Source organism: Ammospiza nelsoni, chromosome 31, assembly GCF_027579445.1.
Source record: "Ammospiza nelsoni isolate bAmmNel1 chromosome 31, bAmmNel1.pri, whole genome shotgun sequence".
In the NCBI taxonomy this organism is placed as follows: domain Eukaryota; kingdom Metazoa; phylum Chordata; class Aves; order Passeriformes; family Passerellidae; genus Ammospiza; species Ammospiza nelsoni.
In genome coordinates this window covers 2,119,072-2,137,208 of record NC_080663.1, presented here as the reverse complement: position 1 = coordinate 2,137,208, position 18,137 = coordinate 2,119,072, and the positions used below count along the sequence as shown (strand labels likewise).

Below are 18,137 nucleotides of genomic sequence, written 5' to 3'. Positions count from 1 at the left end.
CATCCCACAGCCCCCTCCCAGTTGCCCCCAGCGCCTCAGGGCCCCCAAAGCCTCTCGCAGTCCCTTGGCAGCCCCAGCAGGACTCAGCCAGAGCCCTCCCAGTCTGTGCTCAGCACAACCGAGCTCATGGCGAGCCCCGCTTTGCCATCGCTGATCTCCTTCCAGCCCCTCCGGGCTCACTGCGATCCCTCCCAGTCACACCCAGCACCCCCAAACTCCCTCCCAGTGCCCACCAGGACCCCCCCAAGCCCATCCCACCCTCCCCAGTATCCCCCAACCCCTTCCCAGCCCTTGCCCAGCCCCCAGCCCCTCTCCCACTTCCAGCCCGGCTCTCTCCAGCTCCCTCCCAGTGGCTCCTAGCACAGCCCAGCGGCTCTGCCAGCGCCCCCAGGGTCTCCCCCGTACCCCAGTGCCGCCTCAGGGGCTGCTCCAGGCTGATGTGCTCCACCTGGCAGCTGTAGCTGAGCCCGCGCCGGGGCGGCGTTTCCAGCAGCACCAGCAGCTGGTAGGTCCAGTCCCCGTTGGGGACCACGTCGGTGGCCACCACGTGCTCCGAGAGCTCCTGCTGGCCCTGGAACCACCTCACCTGGACGGCAGCAGGGTAGAAATCCATCACGGAGCAGAGCAGGCGGCCAGGGCTGGGCTGGGAGCTCGAGGGGGGCACCAGCGAGATGAAGACGCTGGGGGGCACTGGGAGAGAGAGAGAGAGGTCTGGGAGTGAAGTGGGAATGAACTGGGAAAAGAATGGAAATGGACTGGGAGGGACTGGGGAGGAATTGGAGACGGGCTTGGAGGGACCCCGGTGGCGCTGGGCGGAACTGGGAATGAGGTGCCCGGCACTGGGAAGGTGAGTGCGGAGCGGGGGCACTCGGCACTGCAGGTCTGCCTGGCAACAGATGAGTCATCAAAGGGTCGCGTTCTGATTTGATGAGAAGCGTCAGCTTTACGCGTCGCTGAAATGGACGCGCGGGGGGCACTGAGAGGGACTGGGATGGACTGGGGGAGCCATGGTGGTCATTGGCAGGGACAGGAGGCCCCGGGGGTGTTCACAAGGAGGGCTGAGGGTTCTGGGCTGATTCCCAGGGAGGTTTTGAGGGGCTCCAGGGATTTGGCCGGGCAGGGCCCGAGGGGACACGCTCTGCCCCGCGCTCACCTCGGCGCTCGGCGCTGAACGGGCGAACCCCATCGTAGTTGTACGGACAGACCATGTCCACCACAGACCGTGCGTACGCCAGTGTGGCCGGGTTGCTGTTCCAGTCACTGGCCCACCCTTCCCCATAGGGGGTGAACCCCACGTAGTACCCCACGTCGCTGACGAACATCACGAACTGCTCCCGATTGTAGATGTACCTCTGCACGAACGTCATCTTCTGCGTGCCGTTAATGAAGTGACACTGTGACACTGCCCAGAACTGGAACACCCCTGTGAGAGCAGGACACAGCTCAGGGTGTGCCCACCCAGCACCTCCCAGCAGCACACCGGATCCCCACTCTGCCCCTCCTGTGCCCCATGGCCACTATGGGACCCTCCTGCCCACGCTGCCGCTTCCTCTTTGCCGCCCTTCCCCCATTTCCCCTTCCACATCCTCTCCCCTCCCACCTCCGGCCGCCCGCAAATCACTTTTGGGGTCCATTTCCCCATTCTGCCAAAAATCCCCCAATCCCCAGCACCCTCCCGCCCAGTTTTGGGGGCCCCTCTCCCCTTTTCCCTTTTCCCTTTTCCCCCTTCTCCCCCCTGTCCCAGCGCTTCCCACCCCCCGCTCACTCGAGAGCTCCCCGCCCGCAGCCGGGGGGGCTCCCAGCACCACCAGTGCCACCAGCAGGGCCCCAGCTGCCGCCCCTCGCCCCATGGCCGGGGCCGGGCAGGGAGCAGCAGCCCCAAAGCAGCCGCGCTGCGCTGGGAGCGCCAGTCTGGAGCAGGGCGGGCTCGGCAGCACCGCGGCTCCTGCCAAGTGGCTCCTGCAATCTGCCATCAGGAACCTGGCCTGATGAGTTTTGTGGGCAAGGAACAATGGTGGCGTTGGTGTTCGGGTGCCTGTGGTGCTGAGTGCCTGGCCGTCTGCTGGGGTTCTGAAATCCAGGTCGCCCCTGCCCCGTCCCTCACTTCCCCCACTGCCCACCGGTGACTCCCTGCAGCAGCACTTGGGATCCTGAACGCGGCTCTGGGAGACACACAGACATTGCTGAGGGGCAAAGATGGGGGGGCTGGACAGCTGGAGAGCTGACCCTGAGGGTTGGGGTGCACAGGACACGGGGTACCAGGCAGGGTTAGGGCACAGGTGCCACCCTCATGGTGGGACAGCCCCAGAGCCCTCCCAGCAGCTGCAGGCAGTTACCCCGATTGGAAGGTAGAGATGAGGTTTGGAGGCCAGAGTTACAGGTAGGAGTTGAACAGCCTTTTAGGGGTTTTATTAGGGCTTTTTTTCAGGATTTTTAAAGGATATTTTAGGGGGCTTTTTGCAGGAGTTTTTTAGGAATTCTCTGGGAATGTTTAGGAACATTTAGAGCTTTTTCAGGACTTTTAAAATAACTTTTTAGGGCGTTTTAAGGGCTGTCTTACTACTAATTGGAATTGTTAGGGGTGTTTTGGGATATTTTGGGGTTTTTTTTTTTAGGACTACTTAAAAGGTTTTAGGGCTTTTTGAAGAGTATTGAGGGTATATGGAGAACTTTTTTTAGGACTAGGTTATTTCTAGGGTTTTGGGGGGAATTTTATAGGCTTTTTTAGGGTCTTACAGGGAATTTTCAAGATTTTAGGGATATTCTCAGAGGTCTTTAAAAAATATCTAAGTAGTCCCAAAAGGTTCTTTGGGGATTTTTAGAGGTGTTTTAGGGGCTTTTTAAAAGTAGGGTGTTTTTAGTGTATTCTGAGGCTATTTTTTGTTTTTGTGGGGTGTTTAGGACACTTTGAAAACTATCCCTTTTTTAGGGAATTGAGAGGGTTTTTTAGGGTCTTTTCAGGGCATGACAGAGGCTGAAGGGCAGCTTGAGGGGTACTGTGGGGGCTGGAGGGTGGCAGAGGCTGGGAGCTGAGGGAGGAGCAGGGAGAGGGGAGAGTGGGTGACACACAGAGATGCTGAGGGTGGCAGGGGCAGATGGAGGGTGACACTGAGAAGCTTTGCCTGTTGGAGACAGATTTCTCTGAGTTTTTTCGATGGGCAAAGCTTTTTGGGTTCTTTACGAATGTGCTCTGTGCCCTTGATGCTTTCGTATGGGAGTGCATGGACTCCATTTTCCAATTCGTTTTGGACCGTGGGTTTGGATACCCCCAGATTTATCCAGCATTTAGGATGTTCTTTCCAGTTTTGAACCGGAGAGCAGCTGTTTTTCCCTGGATTGCCAACTGCAACGGGCTCGTCCCGTTTCCTCTGACTCCAGCGGGAGAAGATCCTGTGGAGGGGGATGATCTGTTGCTTCCCAGCCCCCCTGCATCCCGGCAGTGGGGGGGAAGTTTCGCCAGGAGCCAAAGTTTTTTTTACTGCGTCTTCGGAGCATGGTCAGAGGCAGCCATCCCTTCCCCCCCTTCTCTCTCTCCGGGGGGATGGGAGTGGGCTGCACCGCCCCTTACAGCCCTGCAGGCCCTGCCCTGGCCGGCCTCCTGGGCCCTGCCCCGCTCAGAGATGGGGGCAGCACCGGTCTCCGAGGTCCCGCCTGCCAGGCCTGCAGGGCCTCCTCCCCGACCCGCCCCGCGGCCGCCTCCCCGGGTGGTCCTGCCCGTGGCTTCACCGGCTTCCCCGCCTGCGCCTGAGAGCTCAGAGACACCGCTCCCTGCGGCTGCGTCGCTGTTGGTAGGAGACGCCCTCGGCGACAACAGCGACTCGGCACCGCCCCCCCGGCTGTCCTGCTGCGTCCACCAGCCCCCTCTCCGGCCCCGCCGCCTCAAACCGAGCCGGTGCCTGTTCAGGATGATGCTGAAGACGGCGCCGAACCCACGGGACCCTCAGAGCAGCCCGCAGCTGCTCCTGCACCCAGCGTGGCTTCTCCCCCGAGTTTTTCGGGCTGTCCCGGGGCTGCCCCTGCGGGGGAAGCTGGGACAGGGGAAGAGGGCGCAGTGGGAAGCGATCATGGCTTGTTTGCTGTGGAGAAAAAACATTCCTAGACACGAGATGAGGGTTCTTGGGGCTTCTTCCATTTCCCTACTGCTGGCATGCCTTGGTGATTTTGGGGAAAAGAAGCGTTTGGTCACCATTCCATTGGCAGCGTGGGGCCAGGTTGTGGGAAGGCAGAGCCCGCCTGCCATGCTGGGCCTGGGCTGTTGGGCTCGGGTCCCTGGGCCAGGGCCACCTCCCGGCCTCCTGATGGGTTTGGTGGTTTTGCTTCTCCCTATCGGTCCTGGCCCGCCTTTCTGTGGGCCAGATCTGGGGTTCCTGATCCCTCCACATGGGCCAGGGCCCCCCAGGGACTTTCTTTGGCTGCTCTGCTGCTGCTGCTCTTTTTGATCACCAAAAAAAACAAAAAAAAAAAAAAAAAGCGTTGAAATAGCTGGCAGCAGCTCTGTAGCATTGAAGGGCCAAAAATTAGCTTTAGCCCAAAGTTATTCAATAAAGGGCTGAAAGGGCTGTGGCAGGACATTCCAGAAGTTGTCTCAAATTGTTTGAAATTGTTTGATGACTGTCAATGGCTTTTGATAACTATTGATGGACTTTTCTGCAGCAAGCCTGTTTCAGGACCAAAAGGAACTTTCAGAGATTGCAAAGAGGAACATCTTCAGTCCATGGGCTTTTTCCTGAAACTCAGCTGTTTGGGCTTGAACTTTCTTTGCATTGGTTTTGCATTTTCTTATACTGTAAAATTGTTTTGGTGATTTGATAGAATTGTATGTTCTACAGGTGAAGAAATTCCCTGTTCATTCCACACCAGCATTTGAGTGAACTTTTGATTGGCAACAGATAACCACAATAATTTTCTCTGCACAGCAGAGAAAATTACAAACAATTTTTCTTTTTAATTAAACTAAATTAAAAAGCTGACATGTCACAGACATCTTTTCATTAAAATCCTTTCGTTAGGATTTTTCCTGCTGAAGCTGAGAAGTTTCAGCAACAACTGTAAACGATGGTTATCTGCTGCTGTGGAATGCAACAGGTGGATCCATGATTGGTCTCTGGTGGATGTTTGGATTTACTGACCACTCACGGCAGAGCTGTTCTCGCTTTCTGCTGGGACACAGCTCCTTTGTTATTCATTCCTTTTCTGTTCTTGGCTTAGCTAGCCTCCTGAGAACTCTCTTTCTATTTTTTTTAGTATAGTCATAATGTAATATATATCATAAAATAATAAATCAAGCCTTCTGAACATGAGATCAACATTCTCGCCTCTCTCTTCATCCTGCAACCCTTGTGACCACTGTCACACACCATTTCTCCCATACAAGCACTGAGCAAGGAAACTGGGTTCCCAATGTTAGTTACTGCAATTTCTACATCATCCTGTTCCCCCATTATGGATTGGTATTTCAGGAATCTCTGTGGGGAGAGCCAATGTCCCTCCTTTACTTCCAGCACTGCAGACACCGTGTGGGACACCAGCACTGTCATCTTCAGGCCCAGGGTGAACTTGTGTGCTTCCTGGATGTTCACTGCCACTGCCACAACAGCTCTGGGGCATCCTGGCCACCCCTTAGCCGCTGCATCCAGCTGCTTAGAGAGGTAGGGTGTCGCAATACTACACAAAATGAACGACACTCACACCCTGAGATGTCCAAGGCAAAAAAGGCACTTTTTTTTCTGGACCTCGATATTTAAAAAATTCCAAAAGCATCCATGGATTGGAGGATGAAATTGCCCCCTCTCCAAATACACTGGTCAAACCAACAGTCTATCAATTCTCTCCTCCTCCAGAAAGGACTGCAAAACAATCATTATTTACATGAAAAGTGTGTAAGAAACTCCATTACAAAAATGTAAACATCAGAAGGCTTAGAAGAACCTTCAAAGAACAGGGCGACATCTCACCCTTTTTCCATTAGAAAAAAAAAATATGAACAATGTTAAAAGGAAAAATGAACAATGTTCAGTGTCCACTCATGGAGGAATCATCGGAGTGATCACTCACACCATCTGTATCTGAGTCATCACTCAACAATTCATCCACTTGATGACTTTCAGTTTGGTCACGGTTTCCATTTTGCCCGTGTGCTGGATTCTGTCTCTGCAGTCGCAGGTCAGGACGAACACACTTATCCAGAAATAGCTTTAGTATTGCCCCTAATACGTAGTTTTTACATCAGAGGGGCAGTGATCAGAGTAGCTATCCTGCTGGGCTTGGTGGCAATAATGTGCAAGAAGTTTATAAACATGCTAGGGTCTGCTCCAGGTATGAATGGTTCATGGCTATGGTTATGCATCCAGTTTGTTGCAGGAGGAGCAGGAGGGAATGAGGTTTTTCAGCCTCTGCTTTCCCTCTTCTCCTATGAATCAGTTGCATCACTATTGAAGGATGTTCAGTTTCCCCTCAATATTAAAGAAACCATCTTCCTGGTATTCAATCTGGTAACCTTCCTCTATACAGCCTGCTGCTTCTATAGAATAAGGGCTGATATTTCTAGACGGGCTGATGAGACCCCTGACTCAGGAGTAAACCCCGGTGTGGAAAATCCTAAGTGGTGTGGGAAATGGGAGGATATGGGCCAAATCCTGAAGGAATTCTCTGACCCTATAGTCTGGGATTTTCCCCATGAACAAATTCACAACCCAGATGAGGCGGGGAAATATCTGAAAGAGAAGTACCAGGATGAGCCTAAGGAGAGGAAGGTCATTGCAGTGATCTGGGCCCTGGCTTGTGCTCATCGCTCACTGCTAGATCCTGTCGGGCAGCAGACAGAGGCAAGGGGGCAGGGAGATAAATCAGCAGCTATCCCAGTGACTCAGGCTGCAGATAACACTCCAGGCTTGAAGCCAGCAGCTAAACCAGATAGTGAGCCTAAGCCAGCAGCTAAACCAGAAAATAAGCCTCAACCAATGGCTGTTGCTACCAGCACTAGAAGTGGGAAATGCACGGACAAGACCAATCGACCAGTGGATGATGATGATGATGAAGGAGAAGGAACCTCAATGCCTCCTGACATAAAATCAAGAGTCAAAGCAGCAGGTGCAAGATCAGATGCAAATATTGAGTCTTATTCCCTGAAGGACCTTCGTGGCCTAAGGAAGGATTACACTCGAAGGTCTGATGAATCCATAATTAGTTGGCTGGTCCGTCTGTGGGATGCTGCACGCAAGGCTACAATTCTGGATGGCACTGAAGCCAGGCATTTGGGATCCCTGTCACAGGATCCTGTCATAGACCAAGGAATGATGAGGGGGGCTAACTCTCACAGCCTCTGGGTCCTAAGAAGCGTAGCAGAAAGGTACCTGTGTGCAGATGATCTCTCTATGCAGCAAACCCAGTGGAAAACCATAGAACAAGGGATCCACTGCCTAAGGGAAATGGCAGTGGCAGAGATTATCTTCTCAGATGATGTAACAAGTAGGAACCCAGACTTAGTATTGTCCTGGTTTAGGACAAATTAGGGGAAATCTCCAAAAGGGAGCCCCCCAAAACAAAACAAACCTCCAACCACCCCTCCCCCAACACCGGGTTCGGGAAGGAATTTCTCGGAGGAGCAAAGTGGAAAACAAAACCTATTTATTTACAAGTAACAAAAGAACACTCCCCAACACAAGAAAAGAAAAGAAAACAAAAAAACAGACTGTGTGTTGAGAGGGCGCGGCGCTTCTTTGCAAGCTTCGGGTGTCCTGGAGCTCTCAGGTCAGGTCCAGAGCCGGTCCAGTATCTTCAGGGGAGGGTAAGAAAGAGGGAACAAAAGAAAAGGAAAAAAAACAGCGCAAAAAGCAGAAAGCAAGCAAGCAAAGCGGCTAGCCAAGCCAAGCAGCAAAAGCCAAAAGCCAAAAAGGCCTGGTCAAACACTCCCCCCTCTCTTCCCCACCCTGCCGCAGCAAGATGGCCGGGGGGGGGGGGGGGGGGGAAGAGAGAAAAGGCACAGCTGCCAGACACAACACACGATATTGGGATAAAGGCTGTCAACCCACGACACTCCACCCCTTATCCCATATCGTGAATATACAATAAAAACTTTCATTTCACTTACTCACACCTTTGACACTTACGCATTTCTCTCATCTTACTTGCTCAGACCTTTGACACAGTTTCCTTCTGTCTCACATTCAACAAACAATGACATTCATATATGAGTCTCATCCCACAATCAGGTCTCCCTGAGGCACACACCGTGTTGTTCCATCTTTCTGCATTATCCACCATGTATAACCTGGTCCTTGAGCAAAGACAATCCCACGGATGGGTTTGTCTGTACTCGAGGCAGGGTTGATCCATACTGTCTTTCCCAACAAACCTCTGACATGGGCCACTGGGGCTTTATCCCCATCTACTATATTAAGGAGCTCACACTGAGCAGGACCCGCTCGGTTGGTGGAACCTCGAGTGTTAACTAACCAGGTAGCCTTTGCCAAATGCTGCTCCCAGTTTTTTAAAGACCCCCCACCCAATGCTTTTAAGGTGGTTTTTAACAATCCATTATACCTTTCCACTTTCCCTGCAGCTGGTGCATGATAGGGGATATGGTATATCCACTCCATGCCATGTTCCCTAGCCCAAGTATTAATAAGATTGTTTTTAAAATGAGTTCCATTATCCGACTCAATTCTCTCGGGAGTATCGTGCCTCCAAAGGACCTGCTTTTCAAGGCCCAAGATAGTGTTACGGGCTGTGGCATGAGACACAGGGTAGGTTTCCAACCATCCCGTGGTGGCTTCTACCATGGTTAGTACATAGCGCTTGCCCTGGCGGGTTTGATGCAGTGTGATGTAATCAATCTGCCAGGCCTCCCCGTATTTGTACTTAGACCACCGCCCCCCATACCAGAGGGGCTTCACCCGCTTTGCCTGCTTGATGGCAGCGCACGTCTCACAGTCACGAATAACCTGAGAGATACTGTCCATGGTTAGATCCACCCCTCGATCTTGTGCCCACTTATAGGTGGCATCTCTACCCTGGTGGCCTGAGGCATCATGGGCCCATCGTGCTAAGAATAGCTCTCCCTTATGCTCCCAGTCGAGATCTATCTTCAACTCCCCTATCTTTGCAGCCTGATGTACTTGCTGGTTGTTTTGCTGCTCTTCATTAGCTCTACTTCTGGGGACATGGGCATCTACATGGCGAATCTTCACAGGTAACTTCTCTACCCGAGTAGCGATATCTTTCCACTCTTCCACAGCCCAAATTGGTTTTCCTCTTCGCTGCCAGTTCGCCTCTTTCCATCTCTTCAGCCATCCCCATAGAGCATTGGCTGCCATCCAGGAATCGGTATACAAATAGAGCCTTGGCCACCTCTCTCTCTCTGCAATACCTAGGGCCAGTTGAATAGCTTTGATTTCAGCAAATTGACTGGATTCACCCTCTCCTTCAGTAGCCTCTGCAACCTGTCGAGTGGGACTCCACACAGCTGCTTTCCACCTCCGTTTCATCCCTATGACACGACAAGAACCATCGGTGAATAGAGCATAACGTGTTTCTTCTACTGGTAACTGATTGTATGGCGGAGCTTCCTCAACCCGGGTCACTGGCTCTTGTTCCTCATCTGCGACACTAAAGCTTTCACCTCCAGGCCAATTTGTAATTATCTCCAGGATCCCAGGGCGATTTAACTTCCCAATTCGAGCGCACTGCGTAATGAGGGCAATCCACTTACTCCAAGTAGCATTGGTGGCATGGTGGGTAGAGGGAACCTTTCCTTTGAACATCCATCCAAACACCGGTAGTCGGGGTGCCAAAAAGAGTTGTGCCTCTGTACCAATCACCTCCGAGGCGGCTTGGACTCCTTCATAGGCGGCCAAGATTTCCTTTTCTGTTGGAGTATAGTTATCTTCAGACCCCCTGTAGCTCCGACCCCAAAATCCCAATGGTTGGCCTCGGGTCTCGCCAGGCACCTTCTGCCAAAGGCTCCAGGACAGACCATGGCTCCCGGCTGCAGAGTAGAGCACGTTCTTCACATCTGGTCCCGTCCTGACTGGACCAAGGGCTACAGCATGAGCAATCTCCTGCTTGATTTGGACAAAAGCTTGCTGCTGCTCAGGGCCCCAATGGAAGTCGTTCTTCTTGCGGGTAACCAGATAAAGGGGTCTCACAATCTGACTATACTCAGGGATGTGCATCCTCCAGAAACCTATAGTGCCTAAGAAAGCTTGTGTTTCCTTCTTATCAGTTGGTGGGGACATGGCAGTGATTTTATTAATAACATCCACAGGAATCTGATGCCGTCCATCTTGCCACTTCACCCCCAAGAACTGAATTTCTCGGGCAGGTCCCTTGACTTTGCTCTTCTTAATGGCAAATCCAGCTTCCAAGAGAATATGAATTATCTTCTCTTCTTTCTCGAACACTTCTATTGCTGTGCTCCCCCAAACAATTATATCATCAATATATTGCAGATGTTCTGGAGCCTCACCCTCTTCTAGTGCAGCCTGGATCAGTCCATGACAGATGGTAGGACTGTGTTTCCACCCCTGGGGCAGTCGGTTCCAGGTATACTGCACTCCCCTCCATGTAAAAGCAAACTGAGGCCTGCATTCTGCTGCCAGAGGGATGGAGAAAAACACGTTAGCAATATCGATGGTCGCATACCACTTTGCTGCCTTAGACTCCAGCTCGTACTGCAGTTCCAGTATGTCCGGTACAGCCGCACTCAGTGGTGGAGTCACTTCATTCAAGGCACGATAGTCCACAGTCAGTCTCCATTCTCCGTCAGATTTTCGCACAGGCCAGATAGGGCTGTTAAAGGGTGAGTGGGTTTTACTGACCACCCCTTGGCTCTCCAGCTCTCGGATCATTTTGTGGATGGGGATCACGGCATCTCGATTCGTCCGGTACTGCCTGCGGTGCACTGTTGAGGTGGCAATTGGCACTCGCTGCTCCTCTACCTTCAAGAGTCCTACTGCAGATGGGTTCTCTGATAGTCCAGACAAGGTGTTCAATTGTTTAATACCCTCTATCTCCACTGCAGCTATTCCAAAAGCCCACCTGAATCCCTTAGGATCTTTGTAATAGCCATTCTGGAGGAAGTCTATGCCCAAAATACACGGAGCCTCTGGACCAGTCACAATCGGGTGTTCCTGCCATTCCTTCCCAGTCAAGCTCACCTCAGCTTCCAACAAAGTCAACTGTTGTGATCCTCCCGTCACTCCAGCAATGGAAACAGGTTCTGTCCCCACGTGTTCCGATGGCATTAAGGTACACTGTGATCCAGTGTCAACCAATGCTTCATAGTCTTGTGGCTCTGATGTGCCAGGCCATCTGATCCACACCTTCCAAAAAACCCGGTTCTCCCGTGCCTCTTCCTGGCTGGAGGCAGGGCCCCTCTAAGCCAGATTGTCCTTCTTTCCTTGGGCATATGCCTTAGAAGTTCCTTCAAGGGGATCGGACATGTCATCGTCATCATTATACTTAACATCTCGGCTACGAGCGACCGGAGCTGCTATCCTTTTGGTGATACTTTCTCTTTTCTTCAAATCACGCATCCGTTGTGCCAAAGCAGCGGTGGGTTTTCCATCCCATCTCCTCATGTCTTCTCCAGACTCACGCAGAAAAGCCCATAACTCAGTCCGTGGGATGTACCTTCTCTCCCCATCAAAGGAGCGCCAGCGTTGGACACCAGGACCTCTAATTTGTACAGCTGAGATTTGAAAAAGGTCCTCCTTAATCTCTTCCCGGAGTTTCTTATGATTCTCCTCAATTTTATCCTCTAGTTTCTGCAGTCAGGTTTCCACTGCTGCAATTCTGGCATGAGTTGGGCCATGCACAGCATCTGCATACGCTCGAAGCTTCTTTGCCATATCGAGCACAGTCTCATATGTATCATCCCGCTTCATTATTGCTAGGGCAGAAGCGTATTCAGGTGGCCCAAGTCGCACAAGTTTCCTCCACATTACAGGTGTGCATGGTACCAGGTCCGGATTTCTAGTTGTTGCGTCATCTGAGAAAATGAGCTCTGCCACCGCCATCTCTCTCAGGCGTTGGATCCCCTGTTCTATGGTCTTCCACCGTGTCTGCTGCATATAGAGATCATCCGTACACAGGTATCGTTCTGCTACGCTTCTTAGGACCCGTTCCCAGAGGCTGTGAGGGTTAGCCCCCCTCATCATACCTTGATCGATGACAGGATCATGTGACAGTGATCCCAAATGCCTCGCTTCAGTACCATCCAAAATCGTAACCTCCCCTGCAGCATCCCAAAGGCGGACTAACCAACTAATTATAGATTCGTCAGGTTGTCGTCTGTAATCCTTTCTTAGGCCTCTGAGGTCCTTCAGAGAAAAGGAGTCAATATTAGCTCCAGATTCTGTGCCCCTTGATGTGGCCTCTGATTTTGGTGAGGGTCCTTCTCCTGCATCATCATCCTCATCATCCTCCACCTTTCGATCGGTCTTGCCTTTACACTTTCCACCTCTTGTATTAGCTGCAACAGCCATGGGTTGGGGCCTACTGTCTGATGCAGCTGCTAGCCTGGAGCCTGGGATGTTAGCTGCAGCCTGGGTCACTGGGGTAGTAACTAACTTATCTCCCTGTTCCCTTTCTGCTATCTGCTGCTCCACAGTATCTAGCAGAGTACGGTAAACAAATGCCAAGGCCCAGCTCACTGCAGTAATCCTTTCTTCCTTAGTATTACCATGGCACTTCTCCCTCAAATACTTTGCCACCTCGACTGGATTCTGAATTTGATCAGATGGAAAGTCCCAGTCTATAGGATCAGAAAATTCCTTTAAAGTCTGGCCCATGTCCTCCCATTTCCCACTCCAGTCAAGATTTTTCCTGCTTTGTTTTACTCCTAAGTCAGGAGTGTCTCTAACCCCTCTAGAAATCTCAGTCTTCATTTTATACACACTCCAGACAGTATAGAAAAGGCTTAGTAAATTAAATGCCAGAAAGATGGTTTCTTTCAAACTCAGGGGAAATTCAGTATTTTCTAATAGAGATGTCAACAATTTGGAGGACAAGAAGGAAGACAAAGGCTGAAAAGCCCCTTCCCCTTCTTCTCCCCAAACAAACTGAGTAAACAACCATAATAACAGTCCATACATTCCTGAAATAAAGTCCAGCATTTTTATCCGACACATCATCACACATAAGACCAGCACAATGACTATTCTGGTTAGTGCCCTCCGCTTACAAAAGTTACTTATTAGGGCCAACATCAGAGCTATTTTTGGGTAAGGAAATAACCCCAGGGACCACAAAAGTATTAAAACTTCAAAAACCCCTAGGGACCAGAACGACCGGCAAACTTCCACTCCAAATGACATTATGAATCACCGATATGCCCACAAAATAGCCAAAACCAAAATATTATTGTTATAGGGTTTTTTTCCACTGTTTTTTGGCCTCCGTTTCCCGGCCAACGCACCAAAAAGTATATTGTCCTGGTTTAGGACAAATTAGGGGAAATCTCCAAAAGGGAGCCCCCCAAAACAAAACAAACCTCCAACCACCCCTCCCCCAACACCGGGTTCGGGAAGGAATTTCTCGGAGGAGCAAAGTGGAAAACAAAACCTATTTATTTACAAGTAACAAAAGAACACTCCCCAACACAAGAAAAGAAAAGAAAACAAAAAAACAGACTGTGTGTTGAGAGGGCGCGGCGCTTCTTTGCAAGCTTCGGGTGTCCTGGAGCTCTCAGGTCAGGTCCGGAGCCGGTCCAGTATCTTCAGGGGAGGGTAAGAAAGAGGGAACAAAAGAAAAGGAAAAAAAACAGCGCAAAAAGCAGAAAGCAAGCAAGCAAAGCGGCTAGCCAAGCCAAGCAGCAAAAGCCAAAAGCCAAAAAGGCCTGGTCAAACACTCCCCCCTCTCTTCCCCGCCCCGCCGCAGCAAGACGGCCGGGGGGGGGGGGGGGGGAAGAGAGAAAAGGCACAGCTGCCAGACACAACACACGATATTGGGATAAAGGCTGTCAACCCACGACAGTATCATGCACATCTGTGATGTGGCGAAAACTCATACGACTTGGATGGACCACACAAATATGCTTCTGCCTTATCCATAATCTTATCCATAATGAAGAGGGATGAGAGGGATGAGACTGTGCTTGACATGGCAAGGAAGCTCCGAGCATATGCAGATGCTGTACATGGCCCAACACATGCCAGAATTGCAGCGGTAGAAACACGTCTGCAGAACTTAGAGGATAAGATAGAGGAGAATCATAAGAAGCTTAGAGAGGAGATTAAAGAACACCTTCTCCTTCTCCAAATTTCAGCAGTACAGATCCGAGGTTCTGGTATCCAAGCCAGACGTTTCCCAGATGGTGAGAGAAGATAAACCCCACGAGCTGAGCTGTGGTTTTACCTGCGTGATTGTGGGGAAAACATGAGAAGGTGGGATAGGAAACCTACTGCTGTTCTGGCACGACGGGTGAGAGAACTGAAGGAAGCCACCAGAAGGAAAGCAGCTCCAGTTGCCCGTAGCCGAATGGCCAGGTATGATGATGATGACATTCTGATCCGGTTGAAGGAACATCCAAAACATACACCCAGGCAAAGAAGGATAACCAGGCTTAGAGGGGCCCTGCCTCTAGCCAGGTAGAGTCCAGGGAAAATCGTGTTTTCTGGTCTGTGTGGATTCGTTGGCCTGGCACATCGGAGCCACAAGAGTACAAAGCTTTGGTCCATACTGGTGCGCAATGCACATTAATCCCATCAAGACATGTGGGGACAGAGTCTGTTTCTATTGCTGGTGTGACAGGGGGATCCCAGGATTTCACTTTGGTGGAAGCTGATGTGAGCCTAACGGGAAATGAGTGGAAGAAGCATCCTATTGTGACTGGCCCAGAGGCCCCATGTATTTTGGGCATAGACTACCTTCAGAGTGGGTACTTCAAAGACCCAAAAGGACTCAGATGGGCATTTGGAATAGCTGCTGTAGAGACAGAGGGCATCCAGCAATTGAACACCTTGCCTGGGTTCTCTGAGAATCCATCTGCAGTAGGATGCCTGATGAAAGAAGAGCAACGAGTGCCAATTGCCACTTCCATAGTGCATCGACGACAGTATAGAACCACTTGAGATGCTGTGATCCCCATCCATAAGATGATCCAAGAGCTGGAGAGCCAAGGGGTGGTCAGCAAGACCCACTCACCCTTCAACAGCCCCATTTGGCCTGTGTGAAAATCTGAAGGAGAATGGAGATTGACTGTGGACTATCGTGCATTGAATGACGTGACTCCACCACTGAGCGCTGCCGTGCCAGACATATTAGAGCTCCAGTACGAGCTGGAGTCCAAGGCAGCAAAGTGCTTTGCCACTATAGACATTGCCAATGCATTTTTCTCCATTCCTCTGGCAGCAGAATGCAGGCCTCAGTTTGCTTTCACATGGAGGGGAGTGCAGTACACCTGGAACCGACTGCCCCAGGGGTGGAAGCACAGCCCCACCATCTGCCATGGACTGATCCAGATTGCCTGGAAAGGGGAGAATCTAACAAAAGGAATGCTGGCACAGCAGCAAGGAAGCTTCCTGACTCCATGGACATCTGCCCTATAAACTATCTCTATAACCATGTAAGGCAATGCCGTGGTAGCCTTTACCTATCGGTCATTTTATGGTCCCCCTAATCCCTTGCCATTGGTCAAGTTTGGATACTTGCCAAGCCTATAAAAGAAGCATACTGTACCCGATTAGCTCAGAAGAAGAAGAGCTGAGACCCTTTGAAGACCCCCAAATAAAGCCTTCTCCATGGAACAGCTTCTGCCTTCTCCTTCTCCTCTCTCCGTCTGCTGCTGCCCGGAGCTCCACTACCTAGCAAGCAAAGAGCTGAGGTCCTAAGAGCTGCTAATCATTGTAGAGCTGAATATCACCAGGCTGGCTAGAAAGGTAGCCCCGCGGCATTGGCCTGAGCTGGCTTCGGGCACCCAGTCCCTCCTCAGGGACTGAGATCCTGAGCACCAAGGCTCTGCTTCATGATAAGGCTGATCAGAGGCCTTGTTAATGGACGGCATCAGATTCCTACAGACGTAATCAACAAGATCACAGCAATGTCTCCACTCACCAATAAGAAAGAAACACAAGCTTTCCTAGGGGCCATAGACTTTTGGAGGATGCACATTCCTGAGTACAGTCAGATCATGAGCCCTCTTTACCTGGTCACCTGCAAGAAGAACGAGTTCCACTGGGGCCCTGAGCAGCAACAAGCCATTGCCCAGATCAAGCAGGAGATTGCTCATGCAGTTGCCCTTGGCCCAGTCAGGACAGGACCAGAGGTGAAGAACGTGCTCTACTCTGCAGCCGGGAACCATGGCTTGTCCTGGAGCCTTTGGCAGAAGGTGCCTGGGGAGACTCGAGGCCGACCACTGGGATTTTGGAGTCGAAGCTACAGAGGGTGAGAAGCCAACTACACTCCCACAGAGAAGGAAATCTTGGCTGCCTGTGAAGGAGTCCAGGCTGCCTCAGAGGTGATTGGCACGGAATCACAACTCCTCCTGGCACCCCGACTACCGGTGCTGGGGTGGACGTTCAAAGGAAAGGTTCCCACCCCCCACCACACCACTGACGCTACACGGAGTAAACGGATTGCTCTTATCCCACAGTGCACCTGTACTGGAAACCTGAATCATCCTGGGATTTTGGAGATAATTACAAACTGGCTGGAAGGTGAGAACTTTGGTCTTACTGATAAAGAGCAACAAGAACCAGCGACACGGGCTGAAGAGGCTCCTCCCTATAACCAACGGCCCCCAGAGGAAACGCACTACGCTCTTTTCACTGACTGTTCCTGTCACATCGCAGGGATGGACCAGAAGTGGAAAGCAGCCGTATGGAGCCCCACACGACAGGTGGCAGAGGCTACTGAAGGAGAAGGTGGGTCAAGTCAACTTACAGAACTCAAAGCCGTTCAGCTGGCCCTGGACATTGCTAAGGGAGAGAAATGGCCAAAGCTCTACCTCTACACTGATTCATGGATGGTAGCCAATGCTCTGTGGGGATGGCTGGAGAGGTGGAAAAAGGCCACCTGGCAGCGTAGGTGTCACGGTTTGATGCTGGCACAATGCCAGTGCCCCCTTGAAAATATATGCTCCCTGGTGTCTGCTGTGAGATGTGACCAGGAATAAGCAAAGCAGGCCCCCACTTAGAAATAAAGAAACCTTTATTAACTAAACTACAACTCTAAGTAACAAGAAACACACAGGGAAAATGAAAACTTTCCAAAAATATTTCCTCCCCCGCCCCACCAAATTTCCAATACATCTATCCCCCAAATCTCCAACTCTCGGTCCATCACCACCCTTTAGGTAATCAATTCTCAGTTCATCAAGAGGGGAGGAGTCCTTCTTGTGCCATAGGCTTCCCCAGGAAACACTGCTGAAACTTCGTGTGTTTCCACATCACTTGTGGCACTGCCTGGAGAACATCTGCCATCGTGACCTCTTCCTTCCATGTCCAGTGCTCTCACCACTGCACATGGACCAGAGCTGCTTCTAGGGTTGTCCTTTTAAGGATGCTTTGTCCCGTTCCAAAAAGGGCACAGTCTCACCTTTGGGACACCTGTGCCTCCAAAATTTCACCCCCTGGGGCTGAGGGGTACCAACACTGAACCCTCTTGGCTCTGAGCCATTTCCTCCCCCTGGATGCAGTCTCTGTGTCACAGGAAACATGGTTCTGTCCATGGCCATACAGGAAAAGTCCAGCTAAGGCCACTCCATCATCTCTTCCCACCTAAGATTCTTCTCTACTCTCCCAACATATTTCACTTGCCCAGACCTTCACACTTGCACATTTCCTTCCTCCATTTCATCTCCTATCTCTCTTCTAGGAAAGGTTAATGTTCTGCAAAGTTTTCCTTGTCCAAAAAAGGGTTAAAAGCTCAAGCTCTGCCCACCCAAAGCTCCCACAGCTGCCGGACCCTTCTCAGCCAGCCGGGCTGTGCTGCCAGCACAGGATATCAAATTTCACGGTGGCACAGGCGCTCTGTCTCTCTGTCTCCTGGGGGAAGGTGTGGTTGCCCGATGCCTCTCGGGGCTCTTCCACCCTTCCATCCTCGGGCCAGGCCTACCTCACCCAGCCCCAAACCAGCCAGGAGCTGGGCAGGGGAGGTCCGACTTGCTTCCCTCGATGGAACCCAAGAGAGCTTCCCCC

At 51.4% G+C, this 18,137-nt stretch overlaps 1 protein-coding gene across 3 annotated transcripts in view; it reads right to left on the bottom strand.

The window, feature by feature from the left end:
- Window positions 1–18,137, bottom strand: part of LOC132085611 (class I histocompatibility antigen, F10 alpha chain-like) — a 777,359-nt gene that overhangs the window by 570,831 nt on the left and 188,391 nt on the right. The gene's annotated exons all lie outside the window — the stretch shown is intronic.